A 23,166-nucleotide genomic window follows, 5' to 3' on the forward strand; every position below is an offset into this window, starting at 1 on the left:
TGAATTTGAGTTCTGTCATCCATTCAGTTTGGTGTTACCTACCAATTTCAAAAGCATTCTTGGTTTCCGTTCAGCTCATTGATGTGTATAGACATAGATGTGGACATAGATTTTACATATATAGAGAGAGACATAGATGTTCTATGACACATCTTGGAAAACACACCTTCAGTGTATATTTCACCACTGAGCAATGTAATTTTTTAGGCGGAGAAAGGTGTTAAATGTTTCAACTAATTTGACATCTATAAGTCTATGAGTGACAATGAACTAGTATCCAGGCTACAATCTATTCATTTTTCCTCTACGCTTTATCATATACTTCAGTGAAATAAAAATAACATCTAAAGACTTTAGATTTGCTGTTTTATGGAAAACAAAAATAAGTTTAATTCCATAACTAGAAATAAATTGTTCATAAACTCACATAACCAATCTGTCTTCCAGTTTGTTTTTGAATTTTGCTAAAAATCAACTTATCCATAATTTTTCCCATTTCTTAAAATTGGGATTTTGGTCTCACTTTAATCTCTGATTTAGTGTCTATTCTTCTCCATTCATGCAATAAAGTCTTTCTGGACCTGGGAATTTGAAGACATTTAAATTGCACAGATAATAATTTATTACTAACTCATCTGCCAGAACTTTAATTTGTTTGTGCAGTGTTTATTCTACCCTTTCTACTAGGAAGATTTAGTTTCTTGCTAGAGAAAGTGGATGAAACTCAGGAGTTAGATATCTTGTCTTCCTTTTTTCTTTTGTTGCTGGGTCACTATCTTCACTAAGCCACAAGATTTTCTGAATAAACCTTAAAAATATAAGCACTATTTCTTATTGATTTCAGGATATTTTATAAACCTGAAGCTTATTCTTGCCTTAAGCCTTCTTGACACTCTTTACATGTTCATAGTACATATGGTATCTGTCTTTATATCTTTCTTTCATCTTTTATTACATTACTTTAAAAGTATGATTAAGAGTTGTGTGTGCTATTGTATTAATCATGTTCTTTTCTGGAAATAATAAATCAAAGTTAATTTCTACAATTTCTCATCTTCTTTAGCTCCAATTATTTTAAACAATTGTGATTTTGGATGAATGAGATACTCTTATGCCACGTATTCTATACAAGATTTTTGGGGGGAACTTTATTTACCTCTAATAAAAACATGGGGGCATCTATTTCGGATGATCTTTTGTTAGGTTCCTCAATTTTTAATAAATGTTGATGCTTCTCTTAACTGTCTTACTTATTACACCCTATACAACCTCATATATATGTAGGAACAGAAAAAAGTTTCCCCTCCCAGTACTTTTAATCGAATGTAAGTTCAAACTCACTGTCCCTGGATAGTTTTAAAGGTTCAACAGAGAGAAACAATCATTTCACAGTGGATCAAACTACAAGATATTTCTGCAACTGAATTTTATTTTGATGTGATGCATCACAAGACAAGAAGCATTCTTATAAAATTGATTGTTTTACTTATTTGTACATACAATGTAGATATTGTTGTCATAGTTCTGTGTCCCTACTATAAGTAACTTTTGTATTTATCTGGATGAGTTGTGATTTTCCTGTAAGTCTTATAGCTAATTCTGCTTTCCTCTTAAAGAAAATAAAAATGAAAACTTGTAACTTCACTTAAAAAATGCATTGTGTAGGAATTCATGTCATGCATTTTGGTATTAACTTCATCTGGGCTTATAGTCACCTTTATTTGCTATGTCTATATCTTTGCAAATCACCACAAATTGTTTTGTAATGAGGTAAATTTTAAAAGATAGGGAAAAAATGAAATAAATAAAACTGCTTTGCATTCTTTTCTTCAATTACAAAATCACAATGGCACTTTCTCCCGAAATTTCCATCTTTTTCCAGCCTAATTCAGTTTCTTCTTGATGATAATAAAACTATCATAAATAGCTTTTGTGAATTCAGTGAGCAGATGGAATATTCTCATGTCTGTTGTAATAAGTATCTCATTCATTGGCTGATTGATTGATGGAGTCTCTTTTGCCCAGACTGGAGTGCAGTGTTGTGATCTCAGCTCACTGCAACCTCTACCTCCCAAGTTCCAGTGATTCTCCTGCCTCAGCCTCCCAAGTAGCTAGGATTACAGGCATGCACCACCATGTCTGGTTAAGTTCTGTGTTTTTAGTAGAGATGGGATTTCTTCATGCTGGCCAGTCTTGTCTCGGAACTCCTGACCTCAGGTGATCTGCCCCTGCTGGCCTCCCAAAGTGCTGGGAGTATAGATGTGAGCCACTGCACTCGGCCTAAGCCACTGCACCAGCCTAAGGTCTGCCTTACCAATCCATAAAGATTCCCAATAGGCATTAAGATCAAATGCATTAAAGCACTTCTTCCTCTGTCTTCATCAACTCCTCTAAAGAATTTATCTGATATTCCGCTTTTGGTACAATGAGACTTTCCACAGAAGTACAGGTAATTGCAGTTTTTGATCATTGTTCTATTTTACCTTTGTGTTAGTCCTACAATCTGTCAGAAAAACATCTCTTCTATACTCATATCTGTAGTATTCCCATAACAATTTTGCTTGTTTGTTTTGCTTTCATATATTTCCTTCTACTAATTATGTCATGTGGGTTAATTATAAAACTAGAAAGAAAATGTATTTATATTAAATACACATTTTTTGTGAGTTTTTTGAATGTTGACTTTAGAGACAAATCTAAAAATTATACACACAGAGCATATTCTATGAGGCATATTAAATGAGCACAGCATTTAAATTGGCTTTTTCAATAAACCAATGGCTTGTCTGTTTTATAACAGTCAGATATTAGACTTAGCTGATCTAATTTATTTCATTAAAATTAGGCAATTATTTTTTTTTCTATATGGTCCAAACTCTTTATTTTCTCTTTTAGAGGAATTCAGTAGCAACATTTGATCTTGGTGATTTGTACTAGGTACAATTTCTATTCCTGTTCACTTTCTGCTTCAAAGCAGTCCCAGTTCAGCTCTTCGTTAAGGATCCTCGAACTTCCTTGAGTTTGAGCAGGAAGAAAATAAAAGAGCTAGGGAGAAAAACAGAAAGAGAAAAAGGAGAAATTAAAGAAGCATGGCTTCTGACACTTGAATAATGTGATGTCCTTGCCTGTTCATAAAGCAACTTGGAAGACAGTTCCCAAAAGGAAGCCCCAAAATGCCTTGTGCTCTGTGGAAACCTTGTTGGGCCACCCAAAGAGACTGAGGAACAGCAGTCATTTGGGAGAAAGTGACTTCATAAACATATAATTTAATGTACATGAGTAATAAAACGCATCTGTGTCATTACTTTTATAGTTATCTCACAGTCAAACTTTTAAAACTTGACAGGGAAAGGATAAAGCCAGGTTCTACTAATTGCCACTTCTATTGTTGTAAAGCAACAGGCAAAATATGTGGCTGAAATGGGAAGGCCTTTGATTTTGGGGTTTCAAGATCAAACTTAGCACTGGTGCCTTTGAGTTTGGACATTCAACCTAAACCTTTCAGGCTTTTTGACATTGTGAAGTAACAGTCCTATGAGAAATCAAAGGATAAAAAATTCAGTGGAAGTGAAGGTTGGCTCATGCATTTTAAAGGCAAGTTTGAGTTGAATATATTAGGGTGCTAGGTGAAGCTGCTAGTGCGATAAGATGGCTACTCAGAAAATAAAAGAGACATTCTGTTTCCAAATTGAGGAGGAAAACAACCACTTGACCTCTGATACCTAAACCTACTGCAGGGAAATTTATAGTGGGGACAAAAAAGAAAACAAAATGTAAATCTCAATTACTTGATCTAAATGACACAAGTGATTCAAATTCTCAAAAATAATTGTTGCAATAGCTTCAGAAATGTTTTCCTAGATGTTATTGAGATGGCTATTTTTTAATTTGTTGATATAAAAATAATGCAGAAATCATAACAATTAGAAGTTAATGCCTGTGTATCTCCTGTATCTTTTAACTGTATTAGTTTATGATTCATTAAAGTGCTGACCTGTACAATTTAATGTGAACAACTTTATGGAATCTTTATTGAACTCTTCTAAAATAGGCATTTTGGTGTAGCATGTGCATTACAAAGAAAGCCTGCTAGATCAGTCCTGAATTTTTTCCCATCAGATCTCATTAATTTGTCTTGCCTATGGAAGCTTTTAACTTTGTTATTGAGATACAGTTTCTAGGATGCCTCTCATTGCTGTTTAAAGAAATTATGTTCTATCTAGTGCATTCACTGTAGTTAATAAAGCATGGTTGGATCCATTGTGATAAAGAGCATATAAATAATGCAATATTAAATTCTACATCTCATGTTGATATAAGGTCAAAGTTGAAAAATTAAGCACTCAGAAGCCCCCAAAACTCTAGTATTATAAGCTCTGAGAGAAAATGCACTATGCATTTAAAAAATAAATGCTATATATTATGATAAGCCTTTACCAGGAAAGGAAAAGAGTATGTAAAATATGAGTGTATACATGTAAGAGTCTACAAAATAGGGAATCACCATATTAATAGCTTTGAAAAAAGTGTTGAGGCATGCTAAATGCTCAGTTTTAATGCTGCTTGAATCCACTATTCACTGTCTTTATTAATCCTCTTAGAGTAAGTCAGTGTGCAATTGCAAAGGAAATGTAAAAAGAAAAGCATACAAGGTCACGTAATAGAAAATACATTTTATTGTATCCTCCCCAAAATTCAGGACGTATTTTTCACCAGCCATCATTTGGGGATAGTCTTCAAATAATAGCAATCGTCACACTATATAACATATAACACACATATATAACATATAACATATATATCACACATATACATCACATATACCTCACACACATACCTCACACACATACCTCACACACATACCTCACACACATACCTCGCACACATACATACCTCACATCCATCCATACATCACATCCATCCATATGTACATACATACATACATCACATACATACATCTCATCCATCCCATCCATCCATCCCTCACATCCATCCATCACATCACATACAGATATTTCTTGATTTAGTCCTTAAATGTGTTGAGCTCTCTGAGAGAAGACCCTATCTCTCTCTGTATCCCAATACCTGATCTTAACAACTAATCAGTCCTTGGCACAAACCAGCAGTTAGCACACAGTTTTTAGATTCAGGAACAAATAGATCACTGTATGGAAAAAGGGTGGAAGTTTGGACTTTACGAGATGTGGTACTCTGGGCAGTACTCTAAATTTAAAACACTTTTAGATGATGTGGAATTTTCAGATGCTAAAAATCTTCACCTCTAGTTATTAAATATAATTTAAGGAAAAAGTACATCTTCAACATCATTTTGTGTAAATGCCTTCCCATCAAATGGACAATTCTTAATCTCCTGATTTTTTGGGGAAACCTTCCATCCTGACCATGGTAATTAGTGTGGATTTGTGCAGCTTCACTCTGTATTTTGGAGAGGGATGAGCAATGCATGATGTGCTCAGGTGCTGCTGCATCATGTTTTGTTTAGTTTCCAGTACAAGTATGGTCAGTGCTTCTGGTTCTGTTTATACAAAATTCCATGAGGAAGCACTGTCTTCCATGGGTGTCTTGACTCTGGCAGCATTTTCAGCCATTGCCTTCAGTGAATAATGTACTCATAGATTTCCAGGTTGTTAATGATAGTTTGGAGCCCATAATCTTGTAGTGTGGATTATTTCTCCCAAAACCTATTACCTTACTTTTGCTCTTGCTGAATGGAGCTCATATGCTGATTCGCCACTTTCATGCCCACTTACCTGGACTCAAAGGAGTCTTCCCGAATACTAACCCTGTTGCCTCAGCGTTTTCTCAACCAGTAGGGCTTAGCATTATGTGAGAATGTGGAGATTTCACTGCACGTAAGTCCTTTTTTTTTTTTTTTAAATGCCGTAAGTAATACTGGTTTCAGCATAGATACTTTGAATGGTGGAGACAGGGGTGATAGAAAGGATGTGTGACTCCATTTTGAGTCTTCTAGATTCAGAGGATGCAATTTTTTTTTTTTTCTTATCCTCCCAGTTTGTCAGAAACAACAGGCAATCACTTCTTCAGGTGCTTTTGTATCTGTGGGCTCTAGGAGGCTTATACTCACATTAGCCCATTTCTGTCAGAGGACAGATACATGCCTCTGATTGCAGGGACCTGTAACTGGCTCATCTTTTTGACTGGATTCTGAACTCTTTGCTTGAAGTGTGATATTAAGAAAAGAGACCTGACTGCAGAGTCAAATAGTAATGTAAATCCCGACTGTCACTATCTGAACACAAGTGAGTAATTTGAGTTTCTTTCCTGATCTGCAAAGTGGAGATTCTAATATCTATGACTTATGGTTGTAAGAAGAGACAATGAAAAAGCATATTGTGATCATTTTGTATCCTGGTCCTCGGGATACTTTATTTGCTTCCTTCCATTATTTCAGCGGGACATCATTGTATTCCCGCTTGTGTTTTGATAGAGGCCTACTCTTCTTTTTTCTGCCTGTCTGATCTCTTAGTCTCTGCTTTCCTGATTCTTTCACTTACCAGATAATTCCTGTCTAGCGTAGCTAATGTCTTACTAAACAACTCCTTTATTCAGTGGCTTTTTTAAAGAAAGCACCCTCACACACCGGTTTTAGTAATTCTCTGATTCTCGATAAATCACAGGCTTGCCCATTTTTTTCCACAGCATACATATCAATTATTGGAGCATAATTTCCCCTTACATTATGAACAGCAAATACTGAGTAGAACAGCCCTGCCCAGTTGCAGGGACCTGGGCAATGCAACACAGCAAAGACCTTTGAAGTGTTTGCTATGCAGAGATACAAGAAATTTCCAGTTTGGGCTGGAGCTTTCCCTGTAATGGCCACAGTTGGAAATAATTTGAAGAGAAAATTGATATTTTAGCAGAGGGGAGGAGTTATAAGCTAAAGGTCTGTGCCAAAAAAAAAAAAAAAGTGTCTAGTGAGCAGTGCAGAGATAGGGATCCTGCCAGGTACCAGTTGGAACACAAAGTGAGATGAAGTGATAGGGTTAAATCTAGGGTATTGGGGGATAACTTTTAGTGGTTGCATCACAGTTTTACTGTACAAGGGAAGTCATTGCTGACAAAGGAGCAGCATAAACTGAGTCACAGCACTCAACGTGTAGCCCTAGAATGTATACAATATACTTGAGGAGGTTGGAAACTTGAAAAAATACAGAATGGTACATCATTCAACACCTGTGGATTCTTTGTGCACTGGCTAAAATTCTCAAACAAAATTGTCTCAAGATAATAAATAAGTCTTGGTTTGGGTTCCTCCCAAATCAGTGAGAAAAGCATTTGGATGCAAGCCAATAAAGGGTGCATTAATAAAACTCTGAGCACCCTTTGAGCATTGTTGGCTTCCATCTCATTGGGTGCTCTCTCAGATACTATGCAGAATATGTCTCAGAATTTTCCTGCCAAGAGATAAGAAAATAAAGTATTTATCCACAAACTCACATCCTCCCTTGGTTGAGGGTTACTTCTGGAGGCATTGGCTTCCCTGCACTGTCATTCTGCTCCGTGTGCAAGAAGAGCACTCCTATGGCCAGGAGAGAGGCAGAGAGCACAGGTGCTTGATGTCAGGAAACTGTTCATGGAATCTACTGATGGATTGCAAGGTAGGCTAAGGAGCTATATATAGTGCGGCAATTATAGTGTCTGCTACAAAGGGAAAGTATAATATTTTCATATAACCAGGAGAATACACCAAAGGATTATGTTCAAGGCCACATCAAAATACGATTTTCAGATCCACGTCCTGTGGAGGAATTATGTTCATAGATTTCTGTCTTCTCCACTGAGATGAGAAGGGATGTTTTTGTTTTGCTTCATCTACCACCTAGCACAGTGCTTTGCTGAAATAAAATGATCTGAATTAAATTCTAGTGAAAGTAGAGAGCAACCATTTCATAAGATCCCTTTTTCCTCAAAAATCAGCATTGGCTTGTGGCAACTGCTTCCTTATGTCTATTTTCGTAATGCCTTCAATCCCAGTGGAGCTAAATGCACTGAATTAGCAATTACCGTAGAGCACATTTAGCAGACTTAGAAGCCTCTTTGCCCACCATTGGAACGCAGCCACCAGGATGGAGCACAGCAGCTGTTCAGCTGCTACAGTAACACAACATAAAAACGTATGATGAATAACCCAACTGGCATGCGTCTCCCATATAACAGGTTGCATATTTGCAATCTCAGAGTCTCTTCTAGATCACTTTTCAAATTCTAGTAGAGAGAAAGCATAATATTTTTAAAGTCATTATTTTTAGGAAAATAAAAGGAATTCATTGTGAACTTCAGTCTTGCCCACTAAAACTGGAAGTGAAAGTGACAGGCCACAAAAGGCCTGCATCTTGATGAAACAGAATGCCCAATGAAGCAAACGCTTGTGTCTTTGGAAGAATGTACTGTGTTGTTTGTGGTGATAATGGTGATGCTCCAGACATGTAGACGGTTACTCAGTTTACAGACCTCTTGGATAATGCCAGTAAACCTAAAAACATATCCATTTTATTGATTAGAAAATAAAGATCCAAAGAAGGAAAACATGTAGCGCAGAAAAACAAAGTAGCCGCAAGGAGAGTGCACCGTCCAACTGCATTTGTTGTCTTTGCATCCTGTGCCTTTTCCACCACAGCACTAGATGTAGCAAGATGGGTTTGTGGGGGGTGCATTTGTTGTCCAAGTGAAGCATAACCCTGCCACTTTCTTGTAAAGACTTACATGTAAAATAACTAATCCAAGATCACACTGCAGTAAGCGGAAGTGCCAAGCCTGGAGTAATGGTCTCCTAATGCCTGTTTCATGTTCTTTTGAGCCCATGGGATTCTCAATTTATATTAAATTTTGTCATACTTTGGTCACTCAGATCCAGGTCCTGGTGAGGAATTATGTTCATGGATTTCTGTCTTCTCCACTGAGAAGGGCTGTTTTGTTTTGCTTCAATTTACATTAAATTGAGAGTCCCATGGGCTCAAAAGAACATGAAACAGGCATCAGGAGACCATTACTCCAGCCTTGGCCCTTCTGCTTACTGCTGTGTGATCTTGGATTAGTTATTTTACATATAAGCCTTCAGGTTCCTCTCTTTAATACTGTAAATTTTAATTGCTTCCTGATAATTTCTTATACTATTGTATTAAAAATCCTACACGTTTATACTATATAAATTCTAAAGTGCCATATAAAAGGAAGGTGACCAGCATTTATTGAAGACTCAACAACACTCAGTTTTTTTGCGCATTTTGTTTGTTTCTTTCTCACATTTTTAGGTATATATCATCAATCTCATTTTTTTTTATTGCTGGGGAAGAGTGTTGCAGCTCAATGATTTTGAGTTTCTTACCAGAGATTACATACCTTCTAAGTGGGAACAGAATCTAAACTCAGTTATGTCTGACTTTGAGCCCTGTCTTGTTTCCAGTGCATCTGAAGCAACTGAATCTATACTAGCACTATTGAAGTAGAATACCTAAAAACGTTCAGAAAATCAAGGGCCCCACCTCTGACCCAGGTTAGCCAGCTTAACCTTTGGGAAACAGTAACAGAACTGCTACTTCTACCAGTTACTGGTCTTGCCTCCTCCTTCCTCCTCATTCTCTTGTCCCAGTAGCAATGTGCTTTATCTCACTGTCACCATGGATGGAGTCCTTATTAGGCATTGGGGAAGAAATTGTTCTTGCCCACAAGGAAGAGGAGCAACAAGCAAACAGATACAATACAATGTACTCATGCACCTCCAGGGAGGTAAACTCTGAAAAAAGGTGAGGGAGAAGACCCAGAGACTTGCAGAACAACTCTTTGCCCCACCAATGAAAAGAACCTGCTTACCTCAATTTACAAATAGATGCAAATGTATAAATGATAAGGTCTGAAATGATGCCTTTCGTTAGAAGTATTTCCAGAGTTTATATTGAGAACATTTAACAACCAAAGTGAATTGCTACCAACCAATTAAAACAGGTAGTTACAGCTCAGAGTCCTGGAGGCCCCCTGCTGTGTCAAAGGTTTGTTTAGCTTCTGGAGCACAGTGAGGTCCAGGAGGTCCCAGGGGAGTAGCTGTGGTGGCCAAAGCAGACAAATGAGGCATAGGTCCTAGGGAGCTCAAGACAGCAGTTACGGTCAATTGATGCAGAAATATTTCAGTATTTCCACAATGAATAGATCCCTGTAGTACCTGTTGAATACCAGTTGTTGTTTGCTTTTAGAGGCCACTTGGATATTTGCCTTAAGCCTTCCTGAGATTTGCCTTAAGCTTCCCTGTAATATCTCAGACAACTCCAAGCCACAGAAAGAGGTGTCCAGTAATCACTCCGTGAGTACAGCTATCTGCTTTATGAGTGGGTAATATCATGTATCCACAGACGTTGAGAGAGAACTTAGAAGATTGTTCTATGTTAAGAATTGATCCAGGGAAAAGACTTGGAGTTTGCAGAATCTCTTTGTTTTACTTTAGAGAAATAATAACTGCAACAGGGTTAAAACTCTATTATGCTCTAGCTTTGACAAAATACTTGCATGTATACAATGCCATTTGCTTTTCACTACAGTATTATGAACCAAACAAGGCTGCTATTATTTCCGCTTTACAGATGAGGAAACAGAGGCACAGGAATGATAATTGACAGACATACAGTAAGCAAATGACAAAACTCTGACTACTGAAGAGGTAAAACGTGGCCACTGGTGTCTGAATACCTGGAGTTGAGATATGTCTTCGACTCTTTGATTGGCTGGATGACCTCAAACAAATTATATTTTAATCATAGTATTCTGGCTTCCTCTTTTGTAAAAGGACAAAATCAGTGTCTAATTCCTAGACTTGTCTTGAGGTTTAAATGAGGCAATGTTTTAAATGACATGGTGCTTGGCACATAGTACGTACTTAATAAATAATTACTACTTTTACTAGAAAACCAGTCTTCTGACCCCTTACAGAATGTCCTCTGTTATTACAACTTTTACCATAATTTTCATATCTAATAACACACTCAAAAACTGAACTCCATTTTATGGAATCAAAACAAAACCTGAATAATTTGAAATACCAACTGTTGCTGGTGTATTCTTTCAGTACCAAGTGCTGTGTGATAATATTTATATATTTTAGTGCCAATGAAAAAATACGAAGGAAAACCATGTGAGCAAATAAAAAGATTTCATGTTTTCTGCTCTAATACATGCATCTCTTCATTCTACAGTATACTAATTCTCGCCAGAGAATTTGAAGCTTCTTATCACAGTAGGATATTGGTTAATTTCACAGCCAAAATAATAGGGCTAGTAAAGTTACTAGGAATGGCAGTGCACTTATCACATGGAACAAAATTTATTTTCTCGAGTCTTCTTTGTGAAATAATCCTTTCTATCCAATTTTTGCATTGAGTTTTCCAAGCTGTCAGCCTGTGAACTTTAACTCTTCACCTCTGTTTTAAGAGTAGTGGGTACGTTGGACAAAACACTGGTTTCTCATAGTCTCCTGAACTTAATATGCTTAATATGATTTTTATGTATCTTTAGAAGGCACGTATTTCACAGTCTGATGTCAGGGGAGGGAATATTTCACTCAAAAGCCTTTTATGAGATGACTGAAAAAATTGCCAAAACAATTCAAGAATGGTTTGGATGACAGAGCATGGGTTAAAATAAAAATATAATTCTCATGTTTGATTTTATTTGAGGCATTCTCTTCTTTGTTCCTTGAATCAGTAAGCATTTTTTTTAAACTCTGAATTTTAAAATGCATACATTTCCTTGGATGCTGTGAATTCTTTCTGAATTTCTAAGATACAAAGCTGTTGGTTAGCTACTGAAAGTTCACTAGCATTCTGAGTTCCAGGACTGCTCACTGGACGAGAACTGTTTTTGGTGATGTAACTAACTTCTCCACTTTGGTTTTTGGGTTGTACCACAGGTTGTGGTACAACCACACCTGTGACTCATTAGCTAAGTTTATCAATATCATAAGCCCAGCTATACAACCTAATTGTTTCCCTGGTGTGCAAAAATACAGGGCTGCTACAAATCTCAGTAGGTGGCATTATATGAAATTACTCTCTACAGCAGAAAATTTCTCTCTTAAGGGTTTCTGGATTTCCAAAACTGTGAAATCCCCTCCACCTTTTTCAGGGGCAGTATGCATGAGCCAAGTGAAATTTGTCTTTATCATTGTCAGATCTGGTCCTCACTCCTAAGGCAAGTGTTGATCTCGGAGGTTAGCTCCTTTCAAACTGCAAGTGGTCCTGAGAGAAAATCCCTGAGGCTATCACTCTCATTTTTGCCTCTGAGCTTTGGCTGTGGTATTCCCTTATTGGAGTGTGCTCTGTTCCCCCTCTTTATTTAAATCCAAGGCATTCTTTTAAGCTCAGATCGAGCCCTACTTTGATTATTGAGTCTTCCCTCCCTGATAAATTCCTAGCTTCCCCACTTTCTTCTTTGAACAATTAATACATTGACTCATCCATTTCACAATAAAAGATTTAAGTGAATAGCTACTTTCTTAGTCAGCTCAGGCTGCTATAACAGAACAGCAAAGACGAGGTGGCTTAAACAACAAACATACATTTCTCACATTTCTATAGACTGGAAGTCTGCCATCAGGTTGCCAACACCGGTAAATCATTCTGGTTTACAGATGATTGACTTCTCGTTGTATTTTTATAGGGTGGAGAGAGAGAGTGCTGGTCTTTTCATATCTTCATAAGAAGGACTAATGAACTAAGTTCTTCCCAAAAGACCTATCTCTAAATACCATCACATTGGAGATTTAGCCTTCAGCTTAAGGTTAACATTTAGTTCATAGCATAAATAAAGGGTAGAATTCAAGATGGTAGAATTAATGATGGTGGTATTATACTGCTGGGAAAGTTAATGTAAGGCAAATTTTTACTGAGACCAGACAAAAGGGATAAACAAATTTGCTTATGAAGGTACTTGAGAATTGTTTGGACAATGGATCCGAAGTCCCATTCTAGAGCGAACTCAACTATTAGATAGGTCATTTAAAGAACCCTAAGACCTTTGAGGTGATATCACACTCTATACTATAGAGTATAGAGTCATTAAAAATGGAGACCTTCCCTTATACTGTTTCTGTATGTTAAAAAGCAAAGCACGTTTTAGGGGGTGTTTACTTAATTCCAAATCAGTTGAATTTGTTTTACCAGTTCGTTTTCTCCTATGTCAAGAGATACAGGGTAGCAAGGAAAAGACAGGGCGGAATCTTGCAGGAGATGTCACATGAAACTTAGAGTATGTCAATTATATTAAATTGATGACATTTTACTTCACGTAATATCTTAAATTTTTATCAATAGAGAAATATAGTTTAGGCCTGGCACAGTGACTCATGTCTGTAATTCAAGCACTTTGGGAGGCCCAGGCTGGTGGATCACCTGAGATTGGGAGTTCGAGACTAGCCTGGCCAACAGGGAGAAACCCCATCTCTCCTAAAAGTACAAAATTAGTTGGACATGGTGGCATATGCCTGTAATCCCAGCTACTCGGGAGGCTGAGGCAGGAGAACCACTTGAACCCTGGAGGCAGAGGTTGCAATTAGCCAAGATGGTACCATTACACTCCAGTGTGGGCAATAAGAGCAAAACTCCGTCTCAGAAAAAAAAAAAAAAAAAAAAAAAAAAAAGAAATATACTTTAGGCCTTCTGATCAAAATGATGTCAGGTGTGGGCATAGGCAAAATTAAAAGTCTGAAAAATCCATTCCTTCTGATAACTACTCAGAATAAATAGTTGTTCTTTATTTTGAAATTGATAGTACTGCGTTTTCTGTTTCTTACTTTTTAAAGAATCAAGTGATCAAAATAATAAGACTCTGCCTTGCTGTGTATTGTGTTGTTTTTGTGGTTGTGCCAAAGAAGTTGCATCCTTTATCGTTTAACCTTTGCAACAGTCCTGTAAGGTAGCTATTGGTAAAAGTAATACTTTGTCAGTTTTCCAGAGGAAACTCAGGCTCAGAGGTTGAGTGACTTGTTCAAGATCATGCAGCCGTTAGTAAAATGTAATCTCAATCTCTTTACTCTTAAAACCTTAATGGCACTAGCAGCATAATGCAATTAGCCTATTTATACACTGCAACTTTCAAGAGATGATAAGTGAGTGTAATGTAGGCAAAAGAAATTTAAAATGCAAATAATTGAGTTTCTGATATAAAAATCAGTTTCTGTAGTTAGTTAAATGCTACTTGAATGTGGGCTGTACTTGTTTATGCATCTGAATGCAAGGGTTATTGCATATATTATCTTCAAGGACTGAGCTGAAAATGAAAAAAGATGTGCTAGTGTTTCAAAAATCAGAGATAGAGATATCTTACGTTTTAGACAGAAGAGATACTGCAAAGAAAGATGCAGGGAGGGAATCACATGTGCCAAAAATGTCAGCATGTTGAAACTGAGTCACTTAAAAAAATGAGTAGAGGGCATAAGGGATTAATTAATAACAAAGCAAGGTTATGTATTTTATGTATTAGATTGAATGAATAGTGAATAAAAAACATAGGGGTGTTTTCTGTGTAGGGTCCAAAACAGAAGCTTGGAAGTCGATATCTCCCGTTTTTGTATCGGGGATATGATGTACTTGACAGAGTACCAATGTGGGGAAACACCTGCTGCTTAGTGCTTGACCACTCTTTACCCTCTGCCACCCACACTGTAATATGAAACAGACCACAGTGCTCCCAAGAGCAAGTCTGTAACCTCATTGATGCTTCTTAAGTGACCATAAAGAAGTTGACTGAGCATGAAATTTCATCATTAAAGTTTATGCTTTGAGTTGCAGGAAGGGGAGGAGAAACAAAAATCAAGACCAAATAAAAAACAGGAGGAAGAAAAATTGGTAACAGCTCATATGAAAGGATGATGTGGTTCCTAAGAGATAATTAATTCTTAGCAGGGAACCAAAGATACTTTCAATTCCAAATCCAGTGTGTGCCGCTGACCCTTACCCTTCCTATTATTCAGAAGAGAAAAGGAGGGAGAGTGCAAGGAGGTTCTGCTATTGATACCTGAGCAGGACCTAGCAGCTGGTGTTTTGCTGAATTGTGAGGAAGGAATGTTGATAACCTTCTCGAAACATACAAGGAAAGGGGTTCTGTTGGAGAAACTCAAAGAAAATATCCGTCGAAAGGATAGTTTGTATTTATATTTTAGTGCAATTATGTTGAATTGTTTTGGAAATTTACACACTATCACTTGTCACTTGGGTGACAAGAAATGTCTTAATTTTCTGTAGTTGTTTTATTTCTCACAGTCTTCTACTCGCTAAGTAGACTGAAGTTAACCATTAACAATGTACTAGTCTACTTTGTTTAACCATTAACAATGTATTAGTCTACTTTGGTCTATCTAGTGTATTTCCCATATCTCGATGTAAATAAATGCAGCTTTTCACATTTACCCCACTTTCTCCTGATGCTGCTTAACATGGTGTCTGGCTCCAAGATGAGAAGTAGATGAGCTCAGAGAACTGCAGTAGATGAAAATTTGGGAATGAGGCCCGAAAGTCATTAATGGGGCTCCTTTCAGCAGTGGGTGCCTCATCTGTTTTGGGCTTCACACTGATGACCACAGAGGTATTAGGTCCTGTGAAGCCTTTGGGTTGATGTGCTGAGAGTGATTACTGGACTCTTAATTCTAGCCAGCTTCCTCTTTATTTCAACCTTGGACCTCTGAGAATATATCCACTTTCTCAGCACCCTCATGCCAATTTAAGAAAACCCACAGAAACATCTGGATAGCTTGCATGCCACGTGCAAGAGTGGGGCACCAATAATACAGCCTCAGAGTTATCTCTTTAGCTCCTATCCTTCACCAGAGCTACACTGCCCACCCTGACCTGGATCAGGATGTCCTAGGACAGCTCTTTCTTTCCAGGCAAATTAAGTGAGGGAAAGGGGTAAAGCTCTACTGAGTCTAGTCTTCTCGGTAACCTTTCCAACACGTGAAAGTCAGAAGCCACTCGCGTAGCCTGCCAACTTGCCCTTCTTCCAGTGTAATGGCTCAGAGGGGCCATCTCTCCATTTTCTTTTCGTCTCTGTAAGTAACCTTCCCCATTTTTGTCTTCTCATTTCCCAGGGACATTAAACCTCATGGTTTGGCTGTAATGGTAGATGGGAGCAAAAAGAGAAATCTGCTTACTAATGAGAGAGCACATAATGAGAGAGATTTACAAATGACCGTATTTGTATAAATGATTACATTTATACCCCATCATAGACTACAATGATGTAAAATTCAAGACTTCCTTGCCACTATTGAAATGCTTAGGTAGAATGGCCTATTTGGCAAAACATATAATCATTTTATAAGAAAAACTTTTGAAGTGTCAAGCTGGTAAAATTCAGATGGCTTTATGTGAGGCAAAATATTATTTTGCTAAATAGAAGTTACTCTAAGAATAAAATACCAAAAAAGAGGGTTTTTTTTAAAAAATGATGGCGCTAAACATTTAGTGTATGAATAGGATTGTCATATGTCATCCGAGAGCGGGCATTTTCAGTAGCACTTCACTTCCGCTGCCTTTCAGGGTCAACAGAGAAACACCACTCTAAGCAACCACCCTCTGCGACTTTAAAGCTTTACTTTTCTTAGGGTGGCCTCATTTTTTTTAGCTTGGGAGAGGCTGCAAGGTTTACCAAAGGTTCTGTTTTGGGGAATCATTAAGAAGAAGTAGATAGTTTCTTTGACTGTTTAAACATTTTCCTGAAATAATTGACTAACATAATACCAAGAAGCTGATCTTAATGATTCAACTGCTAGATATCCCTAAGTTTGAGAAAGACTTTATAAGAATAGAAAAAAAAGAAAAAAAAAAAGACTTCTTGTTTGCTGAGGCTCAAATCAAAGATGTACTGCTGATCTCATTTCTGTTTCAATTTTGTTTTAGCAGGTTGTTTGATTTCAGGATTTCTTCTTTATATTCTGCTCCTTAAAAATTAAGCTAAAATTAATACAAATAATTTCAATGATCAGTTCCTCTTCTTTACTCTAAATGTCTAACCATTGTGTGTTGTATGTTCACAGATGAATCGCATGTACATATTCATTATTTGGATGTGGTCTCTCAATGATTATATTTTCACTTGTATTTGACAGGATACATTATTAAGAATTTATGGTAATAGAGATAGGATTCTTTGGTGTATTCACTATGTGATGTTTAACAAAAAGAGAAAAAACATGTTTCAGGAGCTCATTTTTAACCATAATCAGAGTAAATATGTTCTTGAAATACTTTCCCTTCAAAGTTTCTCTGTTTTCATTTGGGCAATACTCCCCTAAGACTGTACATACCAGTATCATTAAAAAAGTGCTTTTTTATATATTGCTTTAAACCCAAAGTGAAAACACATAAACATGTCCAACATAGTACAGACTGTGTTTCCATACCGGCATACTAGCCAGAAGAGAATCAGAAATGCTTTCTCTCTGCCTTAGGTTTTTAATTGCAAAAATCCCTTAATGGGCTTACATTGTTTATCCCATGATTCTATGAACTCCTGTATTCATTTTACATTCTGCTGGTCTCCTCCTGCACTTCAAAATCAGGACAAAAAGCCAGTCAAGGAAAGAAAATCTTTACAAAGTACTATTCTAATGCAGCTGCCTCCTATTCTCCTTCAGCCTAATATTTATTAGCTTCTTGGTTTTGTAATGAATTGATAAGAGTTTATAGAGATTAAAAATTCTCACAAGAGTCATCATCTGCCAAAGCAAATTCCACTGGCTTTGTAGGTGAAATGTGGTAATAAATGGAAGACAGATGAAAGGAGTGAAACAATGATACCTATATGATCCAAAAGTGAAAAGAAAAAAAAAAAAAAAGTGGTGTTTAATTCCTTCAATGTCTTGAGAATCCATCACTCAGACAGACCTGTAGCAGAAATCTAATTCTCCAGTTGCTGGACAAAGTTAATTAATTTGCAAATGTATTTCATCTTCCAAGTGACAGCCTTGTCTACTCTAGGCAGTGAGGAAAGAGGAGGCTAAAACTGGAGCATGAAACGCTGGCGGGCTCACATGGCACGGCTAACCCTGGAGAATCGAGGTGACACCAGCTCATTATGTCTTCTCTAAATGAGCTTCTCCTGAAAGGGAAATATTTTGATTAAGGTAGTAAGGGGGGCACTTGGCAATGCTCTCCATGTGCTTCTTCTAATTGCTCTACTCCACACTTGTTTCTTCAAAGGAAGGGTACCTGCAGGGAAAGGGGCCCTCCTGGCTTTTGTCATCAGCCCCAAGATGGAGTGAAGAGATGTTTGCTTTTGCTTCCTGATTCCTGCAGGCACTGTTTTTCTTGCCTTAATCTCCAGTGCTTTCATTTGTTCCACTTAAACTGAGGGAGAGTCTCAGATTTCTTTGCTTATAAGTTCCTTTTAAGTTTTTAAGTTTCAGTACACATGTGCTGAAGGCACAGGTCTGTTACATAGGTGTACATTTGCCATGGTGGATTGCTGCACCTATCAACCCGTCTTAAGGTTTTAAGCCCTGCATGCATTAGGTATTTGTTCTCATGCCCTCCCTCCTGTTTCACCCCACCCCCAGATAGGCCCCAGTGTGTGATGTTCCCCTCCTTGTGTCCATGTGCTTTCATTGTTCACTCACTTATAAGCAAGAATATGCGACATTTGGTTTCCTGTTCCTGTGTTAGTTTACTGAGGACAATGGTTTCCAGCTTCATCCATGTCCCTGCAAAGGACATGAACTCATTCTTTTTAGGGCTGCATAGTATTCCACAGTGTATATGTGCCACATTTTCTTTATCCAGTCTATAATTGATGGGCATTTGAGTTGGTTCCAAGTCCTTCCTATTGTAAACAGTGCTGCAATAAACAGATGTGTGTATGCGTCTTTTTAAATCAGATTTCATCAGTTAGTGACACACACTGTGAAGATTATAGCACAAGATTCAGTGGATAGTATAGAGTTCTAACTTGGGCCATTTATTTTCTGTATACAGATTTTCAACTACAAGGATCCTTTCCCTGTATTCAAATCACTTCAAAGGCTTATATACTTCCATAGTATTGACAGAATAATTACAAAGTCAAAACAGTAGTGATGGTGAGAGAGGGAATAAAAGTATATTCAAGGTAGAGTTCGGCTTTAGGTTCTGCCTCATTTCCAATCTACAGGTCTGTGTTTCTCTGTAAGGCTGGACTCCTTGGCCCCGTCTGCTAGCTCAGCAACATCGCAGTTTGTTGAACACAAAGGAAGAGAGAATAGTCATCAGCATAGTGAACAAGGGGGAATAGTCATCAGCATAGTGAACAAGGGGGGAAAGATTAAGGAAAAAGTGATTTATAAAGTGAAAAGATCATGCAGGGTTTTGTTGAACATATGATGGAGTTTGGCTTGTGTTCTATGTGCAACGGGGAAGCTACTGAATTTATTTAAATGGAATTAAATGAGTTGAACTGTGTTTTAAAAATAATATTCTAGCTATTAGGCATAGGATGGATGGGTAAGGAGAAAGGGTGAAATTAGGGTTGAGGTTGTAAGGGTCTTAGTCAGTGAAGACGGTGGTTTGGAAAGGTTGACAGACTGAAGATTTTTACTGGAGACAGAACAAACATGTTTGGCCAAAGGATGGAATGTAAAAGATGAGGAAAAATGGAGAAATCAGTATGTTTTATAAGTCGTTGATTTTGACCTACTGAGTGGACAGAACACAAGCACTAGAGAATTCAGTCACCTTGGAACTTGAACCTTGGTGTGATCTTATTAGTTCCTATCCAAAGAGTGTGGGGGACACTGCCCCCAAATCTCAGCTTGGTGGCCAGATCCTAGAAGCCAACTTTTCTGGTACTTACTACGTTATTCTCTTGAAATCTTGTTGCTCTTTTCAGCAGTTGCTCATTTGCTGAGCCTTTCCCTGCTAAGTCTTGAAACAGAAAAGATAAATACAGTGATAACAAAATCTATGGCAAAAGATTTTTTACAAAAGTGTCCTCTCCCTTTGAGTCCAGTATCCCCAGAAATGCCTACTATGAAAATGACCCCTTCCCTTTTGCTGTTCTAATGCACCACAAAGGTTATACATATTTTAATTTTTCCAGAGCACTCAGCCCCTTATGTGTCCAGAATGTACAAAAACAATGACAAGAGACAACATTGTAGAAATAATTGGACAATCGTGAGGAACTAAGGGAGTTCATGCCCGAAAAAGACAAAAATTTTACTGAAAAGAGAGAGGAAAAAATCAAATGAAAGAGAATTGTGTGTTCCTTTCCAAAGATCAGAGCTATTCGGTCGTGTTAGTGAGCATGCATGTGGAAATTTCAAGATACGTATCTCATTTTCTGTCTTGCAAAGTAGAAAAGCAAATGTACTGTTTCTCTTCATTTAGTAATCAGAGACTTACTTCTGAGACAGTTTTACAATATACCAATCAAATGAATTGTAGCTAAATATTCATTTTATTCAGGTGCTAAATGTCCAGTGAACTAATGAACCAGAGGACCATTTACTTCATTCAAGAGGGTAGAATTCCTATACCAAAAAAAGAGGTGAAAAGAAAAAACCAAAAACACTGATTCGCAAACGGTGTTAAGGAAATCTGTAAGTCAGTTTTAAAAAAAGATTAATCACCTCCTGCAATCTAAAAATGGGGCTATAAAGCAATTTCTATAATTCCAGATAGCACTAAAGAGATTGAAATTGCCTCATTCTTTTAAAAGAAAACATTATTCTAGCTAAACTTTCCACCCAGTTGTCATGACAACCTTGCCATTTTCCACCACGTAGAGACAATTAGATATTAACCTGGACATTTAGAGAAAGACACTCCTAACTTAGACAAAGACTTGTTGATTTGTGTTAGACTGAGTAAACCAAAAAATTACTATTACAATTCTTCCCAGAGCTAATATTCTTTAATCCTTGAGGGCCATTGTCTTGGAAAGGAGTGGCACTGATTCTTACAGATAACTGAAACACAGTCAACAAAAAGGGAATATAAACTAAGTTGAATTAACTAGTACCCTTCCAGCTGCAAAACTAGTGGAAAATAATCATATTTTTGTTTTTTTCCTGACATAAATATTCAATATAGCTGTCATCACTATAGATTCATATTAAAATAGAAGAACAATTTCCCTGAGATTTCATTGTGGGAAAAAGTGGTAGGGAATTGTACATCTATGTTTTCACAAACAGCGGTTATTAAATCTTTAGCCGTAACTCTTTCATTTACTTACATATCTTGTGAGAGAGACAGCAAGGGGAGCATTGAATTGGAAACCACCTGAGAATGCAGGAATTAATCCTTCCTTTATTAAGGTTTTTGTCTAACTGGCACCCTTTCTTTTCTCATCGATTCAGATGATAAAATTATTTTGGTTTTTTTTCATTATCTTCCTTGCTGTTAGTTTTTCCTACTTAATAATGCTCCGGGTGGAAGAGGGGTAGGGCATATGTTTGGAACTGTTTTAGATTAAAACAGTTGGAACTGTTTTAGATTAAACAGAACTCCTGAAATGTATCTGAGTCATTGTTGTTACAGAGTATTTGTTTAACTCCACAAGCATGTTATTCTCTGGTTAATGAAGACGTTTACATAGACTAGAGCTATCCTGGAAAATAGCTACCATACAGATGAGAAGGCGAAATGCATTAAACATGTGACTATAAAAGAACAACAATTTTTGTTAGAAAAAAATTGGGTTTTTCATTTCAGTGTACTAAACAAAGGAAGTGATATATTTTCTAATTATGTTGTCATTGTTCAAAATATTTAGGAGCTCTTTTCTTGAAAATTGCTTCTAGAGTCTCTTGCATGTTATTTCGATTGTCCTAAGTGAAGCAAATCTGTATTCTTTAAGAGTAAGCCAAGTCTATTAAAAAGATGGATATTCAAGTTCAGCAAAACCATTTTAACTTTAATATTTTTAAACTTTTAAAAGGAACCATGAAGATTGTATATGTGTGCATCAGGGTAGGGGGACTATATTCATGGGCTAGAGCTGCTGTAAAAAACAGACTGGGCGAACATGGTGGCTCACACTTGTAATCCCAGCACTTTGGAAGAGGCCGAGGTGGGTGGATCATCTGAGGTGAGGAGTTCAAGACTAGCCTGGCCAACATGGTGAAACCCCGTCTCTACCTAAAAATCCACCAGGTGTGGTGGCAGGTGCCTATAATCCCAGCTACTCAGGAGGCTGAAGCAGGAGAATTGTAATGAGGTTGTAGTGAGCCAAGATTGTGCTACTGCACCCCATCCTGGGCAACAGAATGAGACCCTATCTCAACATACACACATAAACACACACATACGCACGCATGCACACACACACAGACTGGGTGGCTTAAATGGCAGAAATCTCTTTTCTTGCAGTTCTGTAACTAGAAGTCTGAAATTAAGGTGTCAGTACAGTTGGTTTCTTCTGAGGGCTGTGAAGGAAGGATGTGTTCCAGGAATCTCTCCTTGGCTCATAGATGGCCATAAGACATCTTTTTTCTAAATGTTCACATTGTCTTCCCTCCCTCCATATATGTCTGTGTTCAAATTCTTCTAACTTACAAGAACACCAGTCATGTTGTATTAGGGCTCACCTCCAGGACATCATTTTATCTTAATTACTGCATTGAGGACCCTCCCAATACAGCCACATGCTGAAGTACTGGGGTTGGAACTTCAAAGTATGAATTGCAAAGGCAAGGGAGGGAATTCAGGCTGGTGGGTGCGACTTCTCAATAGAATGTGAAGGCAATTCTGACAGGAAAGCTTCTATGAAGGAAAACACTCCTCCTCAGAGGTTTTATCAGTTCTCTCTCACTGCATAACAAACCATCCTAGGATTAAGTTGCTTGTTCTCATAGTTCTGAGATGATCAGGTGGTTTTCTTATTTGTATGTTTTTGTTTTGTTTTGCTGGATTTACCCAGGCTCACTTACCTGGTTTTATTAAGGGGAAAGTCTTCTGGACTAGGAGATACACGATTAGACTCCTTCACATATCTACCAGCTGGTCCTGAAAGAAGGATGCCCTGTTCTTTTCAATAGGAACTCTCATTCTCCAGTAGGTGAGCTTCTTTGCATGCTGTTGTTGGGGCAGTGTTGTAAGAGGACAAGGAAGAGACTGTAAGGTCTCTTGAGGCTTCAACTATGGAACTCGTATGCTTTCACTTCGA

This window comes from Saimiri boliviensis, chromosome 8 (genome assembly GCF_048565385.1).
Source record: "Saimiri boliviensis isolate mSaiBol1 chromosome 8, mSaiBol1.pri, whole genome shotgun sequence".
In the NCBI taxonomy this organism is placed as follows: domain Eukaryota; kingdom Metazoa; phylum Chordata; class Mammalia; order Primates; family Cebidae; genus Saimiri; species Saimiri boliviensis.